This window comes from Mycteria americana, chromosome 1 (assembly GCF_035582795.1).
Source record: "Mycteria americana isolate JAX WOST 10 ecotype Jacksonville Zoo and Gardens chromosome 1, USCA_MyAme_1.0, whole genome shotgun sequence".
Lineage (NCBI taxonomy): Eukaryota > Metazoa > Chordata > Aves > Ciconiiformes > Ciconiidae > Mycteria > Mycteria americana.
Window position 1 is genome coordinate 173,141,124 of NC_134365.1, and position 13,133 is coordinate 173,154,256.

The window sequence follows — 13,133 nt, forward strand, 5'->3', positions numbered from 1 at the left end:
ATTAAACTCTAGAAATGGACTGGATAGAAAGTAAGGTTTTCAAAATGGAAGACTGGGACCATGTTGTCATTACTAAATCAAAGAGAGCTTAACCCTGCATAAAACACATGAAAGCAACAAAGCTGAAGCTCTGAGAAATAGAGTGTGGGTACAATAATAGTCTATAATCTTGATTTGTTTATTTGTTTCATATTTATGGGTATTTTAATAAAATATAATTTTTGGTCAAATTCATGAAGAAATTATGCATTCATAAAGTATTATCAAGACTCTAGCTTCCTGTAGCACTGCAATGAATTTTCCTCTGGATCCTCAGTGGGCCAAGACACCCATCTGCAACACACATGCAGAAGACTAAAGGTTATGTCCCTGCCTTACATATTCCTGTGATTTAAGTTTAAATGGATTAAAATTCATCTATCTGGAAAATGTTTTTATTAATGTCGTTAATACTATTATTGTTAATATTCTGAGATACCTAACTCATGCAGTCACCGTATACATAATTTTTGAATTTGGAGTAAATTTGGGGGTGCGAGGGTCCACTCTTAAGAGTTAAGGACCACTGTGTAATATGTGTTATATGTGTTACACATATTAGGTAATATGTAATATGTAATATGTGTCACACATATTAGGTTTAATACCTAAACCAGAACAAATAGCTTTGTCTGCCTGAGATTTTAAGTGGCATTCATTTTTCACATCCATATGCCTATACTCTCTTCTGCCCCAGAGGGTTTCAACAACATTACCTGTAGGGAACAATTTTAAGCCTGAATTCAGGGGAATTGTGACTGTATATGAGGGAACTTTAATTGGCACAGCTAAAACTGTGCCAGGGAACATAGTAACAATTAAACAGCATGAATGATCGCATGCCTGAGTTTGAGGCCATGCCCTGGCCCTGATTTATTTGCCAGTAGAAATGTAGTCGTAGAGTCTAACTTGAAGACTCCTACTTCCTTAATCTGTGTTATGAGGATCTTCTATGCCAAGATACTGTCTTTTCTTTATTACTTATCTTAGTTTCCCTCTTCTGAAAATACTTGAACAGTCATATTTCAAAGATGTCTACTCCTTGATCATTATTCTTTTGATGCATTCCATTTCTTACATTTTCTATCCAATGGCTGTGATAACCAGAGGTCAGAGTTTGTGCTTATTCACTGCCAGCCTTTTAATTAGTGTATAGATATAGCTTATATTTTTGCATTATGTTGCCTAGAAGCCAGGTAGTTTGGTTTTAGCTCATTATTTGTAACAGCACAGGTAAGTGTATGATCACCTTATACAGGACAAGAAAGGAGTTAATTCTCTTGAAAGACAACATGGAAGCAGAGTGGAGAAAGCTGCCTCCATATAGTCATTAAGAAAGGCCCAGCACAGGACTGCAATTAACCACCCATCTCAGAGACAAAGACTCCTCCATCGATATGTGACACCATGTCTGGATTGTTGTTTTGTGAATTGCATCCCTAAATAAGTAACTAAAAGACTGCTAATAATGATGGTAGTTACTTTTTGAAAAATGGTGAATAATTTAATGATTAGAGAATTTGGTTTGGACAGAGTAGATAAGGCTTTTCTCTTGTGTTTGATTCTGGTTTAGCCTTCACCACCACCCTACCCACTAACCTATAGAATGATGCTTCAGGCCATTGTGAAAGTAGGAATTATATACATAAAATAAGGTTAGAGAACAGGGAACTACCTGTGAACTCTGTGATCATGTGGTTATTCCTGATCAGCCAGAGATCCTCCTTCTGCTTCCCGTTCCCTGGATTTTTTTAATTTGCAATGGGGTGTGACTGTATTTTGATGGAAGAGAGAATAAGATGAGGAACATAATTTCAGTGAATGTCTAAGGCAAGTAAAAAAAGATAAGATCTTTTAAAGGAATTTTTGTTTTATTTTGTTTTACATCATAGATTTTTATGTGCTTGGACAGGAGTGAGGTTTTTACTTCACTAATAAAATTTCCTAATAATAAAATCCCCCTTTCCCCTGAGTTCTGTTGGCACTGAGATGCACCTATTCAGTTGTAAAGACATGAGCTTTTTAGATTGCTTTAGACATGCCAGAATACACATCCTTAGACATATTGGTTTTGCAGAAAAATTAAAATATCATAATAATAATAATAATATTAGCATTTGTAACTGACTTCCAAGCTCATTAGCTATGTTCTACACTTAAGATAGCAGAAAGGGACATAAATAATTAGTTTAAATTTTTTAAACATCCTTACTATTTTGTTATCTCTCTTTGAAGATAACAGGTGACTTTGAGTTCCATTTTATTTGAAAATCAATTAATCTAAGGTTTTCAATAAAAATTTCATTTTCTTAATGAACTCACCAGAGAATGCCTTTAACATAGAATTGTCAGCTTTAAAGCTAAGGAGTTACCTGGTATCTAGAAGCAGAACTACATAATTAAAATTCTAATCAAATTAATATGTTTTACAGTTTAAGAAATAACATTAAAACTGAATCATGGAAAAGATAATATTTATTATTTCACTTCTTTGCAATGGCAATACCTTTTTTTCAGCAAGTATTAGACAAAAAAGAATTCAGTAAGTTAATTTGGAAACATTTTTTGTAATTAAAACATTCACTTCATCTAAGAATTTTGAAAATGGTCTGATCACAGAGGTCAGTGTATTTACGAATATATTCATGAACAGTCACTCAAAGTCCTGTTTTCCTCCCTGGTCATTTGAGACTGCTCATATGATGGGGACCTTCTGTGTAAGAGATACACAACCTTGTCCCAGAAAGTTTGTCTTTAAAAGTAGTGACAACCCAGTTACACTGCAGTTTGACATGTCTAGAAATAGATCACTAAATTAAATAAGGTACTTCTTGTACTTTACTGAAATACATATTCCTTCACTAAAACTCTTGGAACTAGTACCTATAGAGTTACAAGAAAGAAACTGACAAAAATAGGATCAAAACCATACAAAATGTTTGCTGTAAAAATGACACATAAGAGACTCTTCAGTTATACTGTATGATTTACTGGCATTAGAGAGCTCTGGAATGGCTAATAGCAGGCTAAAGTCAATGAGGTCTGATTATATTCTTATGGCTCCTTACATATTAAGTCATGAATAAAATAGTTTTACTTTAATCACATTTCTAGGGTTATTACACTTATGATACATTTAGTCATTCATTTTTTCAGATTAAGGAGTTAAGCTTTAGAATATTTAAAGTAGAATATTAATGATATCAAATATTCACACATAAAATACGAAATTTGACATTCCAAAAGTGAAAATAATATACTTAATACATTGCTATTTCTTAGGAACTTGAATTTCACTACTTTTCTCCATACCAAGTAATAGATCTAATTTTTTAATAGGCCACTGAAATAAACAACTCCAACATAGTGAACATTTGCTTAACAATGTCATTGAATATTATTCAAGCATTACTTAAACATATTTGTGTATTATTAAAATCCTTTACCATAAAAGAGATAGAAGACAAAAAACCAAATAATGTCCCCTTGTATTAGCTTATATAAGGACATTTATTAATTTAATTTAAAATGAAAATTTCAGTTTGGTAGTCATTTGTCTTAATGAAACAAATGAAACATAAAGGAACTGAAATCTATACTCATAACTCAGTACTTACAGTGAACTTTACTAGGTATTGGATCTTATCTGTTTACAATATTACAATGTTAGCACAGCCTCAGGCAGTGCTTTGGCTATAATAGCTAGCATCATCCCAAGCAACATCCCGAGCATGGTTCAAGAGTAGCAGACAGTGATCACAGTGCAATAATGAAAAGAACCAGGTTTATTTGAGGCAATGTCTATAAGGACAAGAAAAACAACAACAGCAACCACGCGTACATTTTTCATCAAGCCAGCTTTTCATACGATGTCAAAAACTGGAAGGAAAAAGCAAGGCAGTCACTTTTCCTGAGTTCCATTTGAAAGAATAGGAAAATAAAAGCAAGCAGCAAATAAGAATTACTCTATGACAAACTGATTATTCTATAGAGGAGGTGGTGGTTTCACCATACCTTAAACTAAGACTCCGCCTACAAAAATTGCAAAACCATTGTAAGCCTAACTGCAAACCCAATATGTTCCTTGCTTTCCCTCAAAATAGAAGCTTTCTTAGGTAGTATAACCTGTCCTGAGTAACCTCATGTTGAGATAATGATACCCTGTCAGACCTTTGACTGCCCAAACTAATTCATTGTATTATGATGGTTGTTGTGGTTTAACCCTGGTAGGCAGCTAAGCCCCATAGAGGCACTCGCTCACTCCCCCACAGTGGGATGGGGGACAGAATCGGAAGAGTAAAAGTGAGAAAACTCCTGCGTTGACATAAAGCGAGTTTAATAGGGAAGGCAAAAGCTGCATGTGCAAGCAAAGTAAAATGAGGAGTTCATTCGCTACTGTTCATTGGCAGGCAGGTGTTCAGCCATCTCCAGGAAAGCAGGGCTTCATCACACGTAACGGTTACTTGTGAAGACAAATGCCATCACTCTGAGCACCCCCCCACCCCCTGCCTTCCTTCTTCTTCTCCCAGCTTTTATTGCTGAGCATGACATCATATGGTATGGGATATCCCTTTGATCAGCTGGGATCAGCTGTCCCATTTGTGCCCCCTCCCAAATTCTTATGCACCCCCAGCTTAGTCACTGGCAGGGTACAGTGAGAAAAAGTCCTTGGTGCCGTATAAGCACTGCTCAGCAAAAACTAAACCACCAGTGTGTCATTATTACTGTTTTCATCACAAATCCAAAACATGGCACCATACAAGCTATTACGAAGAAAATTAACTCTATCGCATCCAAAACCAGTACAACAATATATGGGATTGGAAACAAAGATGTGATTCTTTTCACTAGTGAGCATTAAAAAATACATTTGAGGTGGGATTCAACATCAGACATAGAAATGGAATTTAGCTCAATGTTAAGACACTTGCATTTAGGTGTCAATATTGGTGATTAGGTATCCAAGTTCTTGCTGTAGTTAGTGGAAATCTGGGCTCAGTTCCATCATCCATAATGCCCTTTCAGATGTCCTAGGGTACCTATGACATCCCCTTGGGGCTGATATATCTGACACACAGCCTGTGAGGTGACCTGTACCTTTTTGGAGGGACATACAGAGTTGAGACAGGATACTCTATGGCTGTTTGAGGCAGTCATCTGTTTTGTCATTGGACCCCAAATAGGTCAAATGACAGGACATGGCTGTCTAAACAAGGAATTAATGCCATTTTAGATTTCATGGGATAATCCCACCTAGCCCCCAGCTGATTCTCTGCTAAGACTTATGTCTCCTCTAGGTGCTATCTTATAACTGACAGCCCCAAACACTTGTCTGGGATAATCTAAAACATCTCAAAAAACACTAGACAAAGTTATTAAGTATCTAAATCCCATCCCAGTTGTCTACTAGTATGAGGTGAGTCCCATGAAGAATTACCAGTCTGCAAATGGGTGAGGTTGAGCACAGCCTTGTGACAGTCTAATGAGGGTTATAAAGTTGCTCAGCCAAAGAATAAATAAAGATTAGGACACTTATGCAAGACACTTTTTCTATAGAAGTAGTATGATCACAGGCCAAGAAAGCTTACCTGAATTCAAGAATGTCCCTCAAATTCATAAATGTTGAGACACCCCCCCCAAACCTTTATGATTTGGGCAGCTGAACTGAAACTAACATTCTGCAAATATTTTGTAGATCTTTTCAAAGAGATTCAGATATCTCCTGGTTAATGTTTTACCTCCCCTCTTTTGGATCAGCCTGGTCATTTTTAGCCTTGAACAAAGACATTCTGCCAGGAGAGTACACTCAACTGAAAAATATAAAGGAATTATTTATTCGTTTGCACATACAAGAGATAGGTAGTATCTAATGAGCTACTAAAGTAAACATTGTTTTGCTTACCACCTTTGATAAGACACCTGAGTAAGTGGTAGCCTCTACAGCTCCTAGGAACGAGTATTCTCAGTGGTACTGCGTTGCCATCTTCCACAGACACCAGCATGGTGATGACAATGATGACTCAATTTTCTGATAACTCAGGCTGATGATCCAGTGACTCCTGTCTTACCTTTGTTTTGGCTTGTTTGGTTTGTTGGGGTTTTTTTGTTTGTTTGTTGGGGGTTTTTTGGTTCATTGGTTTTTAGGATGTTATACCTTTCTTTCCTTCTTAAGTCTTTGAGATACTAACAATCCCAGCTCATCTACCCTACCTCTGTCTTTAATTTTGACTTTCTCATCTCTCTGCAGATTTCCTTGGAGCTCTTTCTCATAATTTAATGTTTTTCTCAGAAGGCTGAGCCAGAAGCCTGCAGTAGTGTTGTATCAGATCTAGGCCTTGTATTCTTGGAGAACAGGCAGCTCCATCTCTAGGAGGGAGAAGGAAGGTTTCAGAGGGTCTAACAGAAAAGAAAGGCTACAGATGGTACCAGGGAGACAACTGGTCTCTGAAGCTCAAAAATAGATAAAGTTGTACCCAAAAAGAAGAGTTCAGAGCTTAAATGCCCAAAGAGGTTGTATGTTTATTCTGCAAGGACTGAATAGTTCATGTCATATGAATAGAGTGAAAAGCAGGGGAAACGAAGGATAGCTGAGAAAAAAAATTGGAATAAAAACCAAACAATGAACTGAGGTCAGGTGGTTTCCATGCTCTGCTGTAGAATGATTTGCCCTGTCCACTCAATAATGTTTTGGAAGCCAAAAGCAAGCAGTAATGTTAGGAAGGGAAAAGCTGTCAGTAGAGAAAACAGTATCAAATGAAGATGAGGTCCTGGAAAGAGCAGACAAATAACATAACTTGTTAAGGATAGTGAAGTTTGTAATCCCATTTTAATAAAGGCTTACTGATTTTTTCCCCCTATTAAGGTACATTGGAAAGAAGACATTAAATACATTGGCATAGGATCTTATTCTTAAGAGATTCTAAGTTTATTGAAACAGAAAGGAGAAGGTGTTGGCCTTACAGACAAATCAGAAGTCAAAGAAAACAATTCATGGATGATCTATACCACAGATTAGAGATGCTCTGCAAGGGATATTTTGAGTTTGTAAGAGTCAAAGTAACTGTATCTTTACACTGTAGGAACTGAATAAATCATATTTTATATGTTAGAGAAAAAGCTAAATCCCAGATGCATAATTCAAGAACAGTTTCTGTATAGTTGATGAGCTACAAAGGAAATAAGGTAATTTCGTTTTTCTTTTAGAGCTGTTTTCCCACTGGCTTTTTCTGTATTCATGCCTTTGCTTTTGCACATAGATGAGAAACCAATGATAAAACCATGGACTTGGGGTCCAGGGAAGAAGGAGGTGAAGATTTTGGCTGGAGAAAAGATCGTGAGAAAAAAGAGCTCCATGAAGACTAATGCCAGGTGATGCCCAGGGACGTTGGCCACAAACACCCAAGACTGGTAACTGTGAGCAGTTCCACAGCAGAAAGTGACACAACCCTCTGCCTGACCTTCCCAGAGTAGCAGTGATGTCCCTGCAGGGAAGGGAAGTCAAGATCTAGTGAATGTAATGGTGTGGGGGAGAGAGTGAGTAAGTGTGTGATTTAACCAAGCAGGGTAAAAACTCTAATCTTGTTGGTTCTTAATTAAACCCCAGTATTCAGATCCACTACAGGTTTTTGTTTGCTCTGTCTCGCCTGTGACAGTAACACAAATTACATTCTCAATATAGCATCATTTCTGAAACTAGCATCTCATTCTCAGAATATTTAGAATTAAACAGACAAAAAGAAATCTACAGGAAAATCAACTATTAGTATAACTGGATGCTCAAGCCACACATTTTGGTGATTTATTTATCATGACAATTAACAAGTTTCACACCTGTTTCCAGTTTCTAATATTTTATACAATTTTCCATTGTAATAATTATGATGATAAAGAAATAAAAGAAAAGAAGAAACAGATTTTCTAATGGTCTTAAGCAGAGCACCAGGAGATGTGCTTTCTTTTTCTTTTGTTTTTTGGTGTTTTTTTTGTTTTTTGTTTTTTTTCCTAATGAAATGTTGATATAAAATACCTGCTAGGAGATATTTCTGCTTGTCATCCTTTACCTGTCAATACCATTCTGTAACAGTAACTCGAGGAGTCTGGTAAATCTTGAAATCCTCCATAGGTTTATCTGCAAACATTGGTCTGCAAGGAGCCATTAATTCTGGAGAAGGCATATGTATTGTTTGCTAATGTCATGTAAACTCCTAAAACCCGACAAACTTAAAAGAGAGAACAGACATTTATTCCATAAAATCAAAATTACAACTATTTTTCAGCTACAGCGTTACAAGAGAGCAAAATACAACAATGAAAAGTAATTTTAGAGTATATCTCACAAATAAAAAAAGCTCTTTCCTGCCCACTTAAAGTTTGCTAAGACATTGTTCAGTCATGGAAAATGAAGAAACAGCTCAGCAGGCAGCTATTTTGTAGATGTTTTACTTCTCAGAGTAGCAGTGATAGAGAAATTCCAAATCATGCCTGGAAAGAAAACCCTTTGTTTGAGTGGATATGTCTCAAAGGATTTTTTTTTATTTTGCAGAACTACATACTTTGAGGGAAAAAAGGAGTTGGACAATGAATCAACAAAATCCTAATTTTTATTTTTTCTACAAAATTACACCCAGTACTGTCAGTAACTGTCCTAAAAGACAAAAGATGATGGTACAGAAGTAGAAGTTCATTTGTTCAAGTTGAAGAATAAAATTGTAGTGACTTTACTGCCTGTTATATCACAAAAATTATATGGAATAAAAATATCAGGGAATACTTACCAAATAATTACAGGATAGTACTATAAATATTGTATAACAGCGAAGGTCATACTCATAGTAAAATATGCAAATATTATATTCCATGGCATTATTTATATTCATGTGTTTAAGACATATGTAATTCTTCCTAATTTTTTCAAGATATATAATTTAGTTCCTTCAAAGCTATAAACCCATGTCCTTTTATCTTATACCTGTTCAGTTAGATTTCAGACAAGCAGCAGTAAAAAATCAAAGAATCTGTAATATGTGAAAAAGGAACTGTGCTTTAGAAAAAATATATATTCAGTGTGCCCAGGTGGCCAATGGCATCCTGGCTTGTATCAAAAATAGTGTGGCCAGCAGGACTAGGGAAGTGATTGTGCCCCTGTACTCAGCACTGGTGAGGCCGCACCTTGAATGCTGTGTTCAGTTTTGGGCCCCTCACCACAAGAAAGACATTGAGGTGCTGGAGTGCGTCCAAAGAAGAGCAACAAAGCTGGTGAAGGGTCTGGAGCACAAGTCTTATGAGGAGCGGCTGAGGGAACTGGGGTTGTTTACTCTGGAGAAAAGGAGGCTCAGGAGAGACCTTATCACTCTCTACAACTACCTCTAAGGTTGTAGAGAGGTGGGGGTCGGTCTCTTCTCCCAAGTAACTAATGACAGGACACGAGGAAATGGCCTCAAGTTGCGCCAGGGGAGGTTTAGATTGGATATTAGGAAAAATGTCTTCACTGAAAGGGTTGTCAAGCATTGGAACAGGCTGCCCAGGGAAGTGGTTGAGTCACCATCCCTGGAGGTATTTAAAAGATGTGTACATGTGGTGCTTAGGGACATGGTTTAGTGGTGGACTTGATAGTGTTAGGTAGTGTTAGGTTTATGGTTGGACTCTATTATCTTAAAAGTCTTTTCCATCACAAGTAATTCTATGATCCTATGATTCTATGATACTTCCCGCCCTCACATCCACCCCTTTTTACAATACCTGAGCAGATTGTCTTTCTTGACAGATCCGATACAGATTCTCCATTCTGTATGACATAACTTAAAATAAAATAAAAAAAGCTTAAAAGTAAAATGTTCACCAAAAAAACCCAGGGCCTAACTAAATACGCTTTAGGTTTGATCACCAATGAAGTTGAGCAAAATCAAATAATTCTTCTAACTGCAATACATTGAACTTATCTAGTCAAAGAAAATAATTACTTATATGACTTATGTGACTTACATGATACTTTCCTTCCATACCCTTACGTTTTCTACATAGAAACAACTCATTATTTAATTTTTTTCTTCACTTCCTTTTATGCTTCAAACTCATCTTTTTACTTTTAAACCTTATATGCCACCTGCCAGCTCAATCTTACTTTTGCTGTTTTATGACAATCTAAAAACTTCACTCTCTCTGTAGTTCTTCCACCTGTTAATTTTGGAGACTGTCACTTCTTGAAACCATGTGAGATGAACTGCAGACAATATGGTTTTAAGAGTATTTGCACACAATAAACCAGTGAAAATAAATATCTCAGATATGACTTTTGCATTTTTAGGATTACTTCTTTAAAAAAAAAGACTAAAGAGATTCCCCATTTTAGTCACTGAATTTTTCTGACATCTCTTTTAGTAAAAAAGCTTTTTACTGATATGTTTATATTGCAGCAGATTCATTTTCTTTTATCCTATTTGCTCTTGCCAGAGAAGACCTAGAATAACAAAGATCAGAGCTGGAATAACAGGAAAAGAAAACATCCATACCAATATACTGATACCTGTATGTAGCACTGAGATCTCCCATACTTTCAGAGGCCTAAAGTAATGGGCAGGAAAAAATACTACACAGCACGGAAACCTTTTATTTTATGTACTAAAAAAAACCCAAAACCCCAAAACCAACCCAAAATAATAAAAAAACCCCAATACATCAAATGACTCACTGTCAAAAATGGATCTTAAACATGATAAACCTTTAGAAAGATCTGTTGGGAAAACCTGATATCCTTAAAATAAAAATCATGAAGAGACAATCTGAATTTTTGATAGAAAATGTTATAGCACCCAAGTCTTCTGCTAATAAAAGAACATATGGTATCAAGAGATATAGAAATTGTTGACGTCTGCCATCTCGATTTCTTAACACAAGCCAGTTATAATTGAAAGAGCAAGACCAAGAACATTTTTGTTGTCTAGACTGTGAATAACGTACAACTTATAGAATTCAAAGATTTTTCGTATGCTATGAAGGAAATAACTTTGTAAACAAAGATGACCTACAGTTTCTGAACCTAACAACCATATCTCTATAACTACTTCCTTAATTCCTGTCACTTTTATTAGATATATAGGATTTTTTAAGCTCCATGTGTTCCATTAAAAATGTATCATGCATTTTTAGTTAATATGAAAAAATGTTTATGCTATTTATACACAAATTATGTCATACTTTATTATAAACAGCAAAACCTTGATCATTATGTTAAATATAATCATTATGTTAAAAAAATTAGAGAAAAAAATGGAACAAAACAGACAAACATACCCCCCCCAAGGATTTAATCCATAGTGCATTACCATTGACCCATTTAGTGCTGGGAGGACACAATAAATCAATGTTTGTTAACATATGCATAAGTAGAAAAAGGCAATTTCATGGGTCAGGCAACATAGTCATGAAACGTCTGTGAAGCAGTGGTGCATTAACTGTTGAGAAGGACAAAGCCAAAATGACAAAAATTCTTTGACTTTTGTGTGCATTCTGAATTCCTTTTTGTTATGACTTTGGTCAAACACTCACTTTTGTGTCAATAGCAACTGTTAGCAACATATCCATAAAAACTCAGTTAAGTGTTTAAAATAGTTAAAGTAGTATTGTTTTTTTAAGTGATCGGGGTGGTGAAGAAAGAAAAGAAAAACAATAGCATAAAATACAATACAATGCACAAAATTTTGTTATAGTAAGTGTTATTCCAGGGCTGGATCTGAACCTTCACTGGTCCGAAGAGATGGTTTACTTTCAAAGTCAGTGAAGATCTGGATAGACAAAAGTCACCATTTTGTCAAATGATCAACTCTCACCTCGTAAAATAGATGGCAGAGAATGAAACACCGTTTGTATACACATCAGTACCGTTAGATGTGTCCACAAGATGTATACATTCCTAAAGGACAAAATCAACCATAAAATCTGAACTCTCTCCTGTGAACCAGGAAATACACAAGAAATATCTCTGTGTCTTTAAAATAATCTCTTCCCTACTATCTTAACTTTATGCAGGTGCAAAGCCTCTTTGAAATTTTTCCAGTGCTGTTTCTAATAAGGCTCAGCTGACTACTTAATTCATAATAGGACTTCCTTCAGCTAAAAATATTAAACTTTTTATCCACCTACCTTGACCTCCACATTAGCATGTAAGGAATATGACAATGAAAAGCAGATGCTGAATTTTTATTAGACATTCTCGCATTTTCAGTTCTGTTAATTTAGAGCTGAACGAAGGTGTCAAGAATTTGCTTTTTTCTATTATTTAGAAAGAATAATTTATGCATTATTAAAATACAGCATATCCTGGCAGAACTTTAAAAAAGGAAAAAAAGGAAAAAAAGAAAAAATCTTATGTATGTATGCTCTTTAATGATTTACTGTAAAAGAAAAATCTATTTCACTGCCCTTCTAGTAAAACAAACTAGCTGGGTTTTCCTTCCTGAGTAGAGGGTGTTTAGTTTAATCTGAGTTTTCAAAAGCATTTAATGGATAGTTAAAATGATAATGCCTAAGATTTGAGCTTTTCAATCCTCATTCATATAAAGCTGTTATGAAATTGAGTTAAGTTTGTTGAAGTAAAAAGATAAAAACTTGGCCATATTTTAGTTTTGACTTTAAATATTTAATAATATCACAAACTCTCTTCATAATAGATTTACATTTACTGTTAAAGTGCATTTGTATTTGAATGGTATTTTTAAGTTAAGGCTTAATTGTCATGTAGGTATTTCTATAACATTGTTCATGGAAAAGTATGTTACTATTGTGATACTGATCTTCAATGAGTAAAGATTACTTTAGGAGCAAACATACTCCAACTTGTCTATTAAGGTAACTTCTAATGGCTGTATTAACATTGTGTCCAAATGACTGGTAGTTATGTCATATAAATTATAGTGTATGGGTGAGAAAAAAATGCAATTAAAATGTGTCCTACTTTTTTGGCATTTCCTTCTACATGCTAGAAAAAATAAAACAAAACAATCAACCAACCAGAGCTGGGTAGGCATACTCAAGGTCTCTTTCTTTTGGAAGGTGCTTTAGGGTTGGTTTCACCCTCTGACAGTGCATTCATTATAGGG